Genomic DNA, 4,139 nt, shown 5'->3' with positions numbered 1-4,139 from the left:
CGCAATAGGTCCGTATCTATGCCAGACGGTATCAAACGCCTTTTAATATCTAAGAAGGCAATGAATACTTTGTTTTCAAACTGAAGGTTGTGAAAAAATGGCTTCTTGCAAAGAAAAATTGACAGTCATACAACCAAGGGACTTGCGGAATCCGTTTTGTTGGTCGTTTGGAAAAGGTATAGCTGAAGGTTTTCAAGCCGTCACGAATTCGATTGTTGACTACTGTTTCAAATAGTTTGCACGCACATCATAATATGGTTAATGGTCTGTAACTTGCAGGTTCGCCACGAGACTTGTTACCGCCTTTGAATATGGGAATTATTATGCCTCGTTTCCATACTTAAGTGCTCATACTCGAGACATTTGAAAGAGTTTTTGACACAATATCAATGTTTGCTCATCGTATCGTAGATACTCACTTTGAATACGATCTATCCCGGATGCCTTTTTAAGTTTCAGACATCGGATTGCACGCACAATTTCGTCAAATGTTATCTTTCTGTTTAGCTCATGGTGGTAGAAAACATCCTTAGACTCAGTTCTGCCGGCCCATTCAGTATCATTCGTTGAATGTTCTTGAACACGTTTCGCGTACTTGTATTCACGATATGAAAGATGGCGAGATCCTGGTGGTTTACCAGCTGCAATCAACTTTCTTTGAGCAAGAGTCATATTATGGGTTGTTTTAACATCGCTTTTCCAATAAGGTTTCAACCGTGAGTTGTATCTCGACATCGGAATACAATAATGTTAACACGCGATCGATGAGTCAGTAATAATGATAATCGCTTGGAATCTGTCAATATCTGCTGGTGCATTAATTTTAAAATCTTGAAGAGACCGAAGTGTGTTGTCGACAGCTAGCTGATATCGGATCAATTGGCCTGTATATCATTTACTCCATTGAGGATATGATGTAGGTATCGGAGATGTGGGTCGTAGGACCGAAGGAGACTTATGACACACTCCGGAACTGCCTGATCAGAGGCAATATTAGCATCGGCAATGGAACAGTCAAACACTGTATGTCACAAAAGTATGGTATGTGTAGGGAAGGCTTCGTTTCAGGTGACCTAATCATAAAGTTCTTAGTTCGCGTCCTTGGGAACTGGATAGGTGTCGAAATTCTCGTGAATCCTATTTGGGAACTCAGCAAAGTTCCTCGAGAGAGTTGTAGTTCACATAGGAGGGCGTTCTTCGAGAGAGTTGTAGTTCACAGAGGAGGGCGTTCTTCGAGAGAGTTGTAGTTCACAGAGGAGGGCGTTCCTCGAGAGAGTTGTAGTTCACAGAGGAGGGTGATCTCTTACATTCCATGTAAGGATAGACAGTGGTATGATGATCCAAAAAGTTACTATAAACACGGAAATGTCCAATGTAAGGATAGACAGTGGTATGATGATTCAAAAAGTGACTATAAACACGGAAATGTTCCATGTAAGGATAGACAGTGGTATGATGATTCAAAAAGTGACTATAAACACGGAAATGTTCCATGTAAGGATAGACAGTTGTATGATGATTCAAAAAGTGACTATAAACACGGAAATATTAGTAATACTCGTCACAATTTTCTTCAAATGAGTTCATTGGATTTGGTGATACTTTGTCACGCCAAATCTTGTTACGGATCTATCTCCTACATTTGATTTCCTTGTGCTAGAATTTATGGCTTTCAAACATGTGCTTTAAGGCTTTCGGTAAGGACACTCTCACAGAAAGCAAACCATTTCAAGAGTTGAAAATGCTAATTCTCGATACCGAGACATCGGCCGATGATAAGTATTTTTCAATACTCGTCCGAGTGGAGGATTCGGCGATATTACAAATACAAGAGGCCCAGTATCGCTCACTTGGTTGATTTGTGAAAACGCCACAATAATATTCATTTTAAATTCGTTAATAGCTTTATTTTTATGTCAAACAATGCTATATATATGGTTATGGGGTGGGGATCTCAACTGTTTCAAAGATATAATCAAGAAACAAAGTCCAGACTCAAAAAGATTCAAGTATTGATAATTAAACCGGGCTATACTGAAGACCGTCAAACAATGATTGAGGTATGAAAGTTAAAACTGGGCTATAGTGAAAACCTTAATGAGATTATTGAAGTGCGATAGCTAAAACTGAGCTATACTGAAGACCGTCAAACAATAATTGAAGTGTGATAGTTAAAACGGGCTATACTGAAGATCGTCAATACGATTGAAGTATGATAGTTAAAACTGGGCTATAGTGAAAACCGTAACAATGATTGAAGTCCGATATATAAACTTGGCTATAGTGAAACCCATAAAACTGTAATTAAAGTATGATATTGAAAACTGCTCTGTAGTGAAGACCGTTAAACTGTAATTAAAGTATGATAGTAAAAACTGCTCTGTAGTGAAGACCGTTAAACTGTAATTAAAGTATGATAGTGAAAACTGCTCTGTAGTGAAGACCGTTAAACTGTAATTAAAGTATGATAGTGAAAACTGCTCTGTAGTGAAGACAGTGAAACTGTAATTAAAGTATGATAGTGAAAACTGCTCTGTAGTGAAGACCGTTAAACTGTAATTAAAGTATGATAGTGAACGTGAAAACTGCTCTGTAGTGAAGACCTTTAAACTGTAATTAAAGTATGATAGTGAAAACTGCTCTGTAGTGAAGACCGCTAAACTGTAATTAAAGTATGATAGTGAAAACTGCTCTGTAGTGAAGACCGTTAAACTGTAATTAAAGTATGATAGTGAAAACTGCTCTGTAGTGAAGACCTTTAAACTGTAATTAAAGTATGATAGTGAAAACTGCTCTGTAGTAAAGACCGTGAAACTGTAATTAAAGTATGATAGTGAAAACTGCTCTGTATTGAAGACCGATAAACTGTAATTAAAGTATGATAGTGAAAACTGCTCTGTAGTGAAGACCGTTAAACTGTAATTAAAGTATGATAGTGAAAACTGCTCTGTAGTGAAGACCGTTAAACTGTAATTAAAGTTTGATAGTGAAAACTGCTCTGTAGTGAAGACCATTAAACTAATTAAAGTATGATAGTGAAAGTGAAAACTGCTCTGTAGTGAAGACTGTTAAACTGTAATTAAAGTTTGATTGTGAAAACTGCTCTGTAGTAAAGACCGTTAAACTGTAATTAAAGTATGATAGTGAAACTGCTCTGTAGTGAGGACCGTTAAACTGTAATTAAAGTATGATAGTGAAAACTAAAGTATGATAGTGAAAACTGCTCTGTAGTGAAGACAGTGAAACAGTGATTGAAAATCTTTGCTTAGTATCTAAACCACAATGTTTGAAACAGTTGCGCTTGCAATGCAGTAGATTTCAGTAGTGGGCAGAACATTCAGATATAGCCCTAGTAGTGCACTCTAGCCCTACACTAGACATGGTGTCAGGGTCAGAGGAAACTCCGGCTAATTCAGATACAACCATAGGAGAGGTACAAAATGCATTGGATGTTCTTTCGAAGACAAACATCAGCTATAGGTAGTATGTGTGTAAATAATGGACAAATAACTTGAACATTTCATTAACTGATTGATAAGGCATGATGAGCAGATAGTTTAAAAGAGACAATTGTTTTTTTATTTTACAACAATTGTGAAAAAGTTATTATATCAACCTATAATAATCATTCTTGTTGGCCAAAATTGAAGAGTGAGAGGGTCTTGTACTGTGGGAGGAAACCAATGCATTCGGGCAGGTGACCCCTAAACTTTGCACGCCCAATCTAGCAACTATTCAGGACAAAATCAAAGATTTTGACTGCAAATGTGAACCCCAATGTCAGAGCTTTTTCGGAGGGCTTTCTGCCGTCAAAGGGCGCCATTCCCAATTGGAATTATTTCATTTTAAAGCCAAATTCCCAAATTTGCAGTTTACTCCTGAAAAAAATCATTTCCAATTCACAAATTTTTTCCCCAAAATGAGACAAAAAGGACCCTTCCTAAACCAGTGAGAAAAAGCCCTGAATGTGTTAACAAAACCGTTAACTCTAAAAGGATGAAGTTAGGCTGAACCTACACATGAAGTTTGAGGAATATACCTCCAGCACTTTTCAAGATATAGTGATATCAAACATTTTTTTAAATCCAAGATCCGACTGCCTTGTCAGGTGGCCTGAAAACTGAAAACGAAAGATAAAA

Source organism: Pecten maximus, chromosome 7 (genome assembly GCF_902652985.1).
Source record: "Pecten maximus chromosome 7, xPecMax1.1, whole genome shotgun sequence".
Lineage (NCBI taxonomy): Eukaryota > Metazoa > Mollusca > Bivalvia > Pectinida > Pectinidae > Pecten > Pecten maximus.
This window is presented reverse-complemented; position numbering follows the sequence as displayed.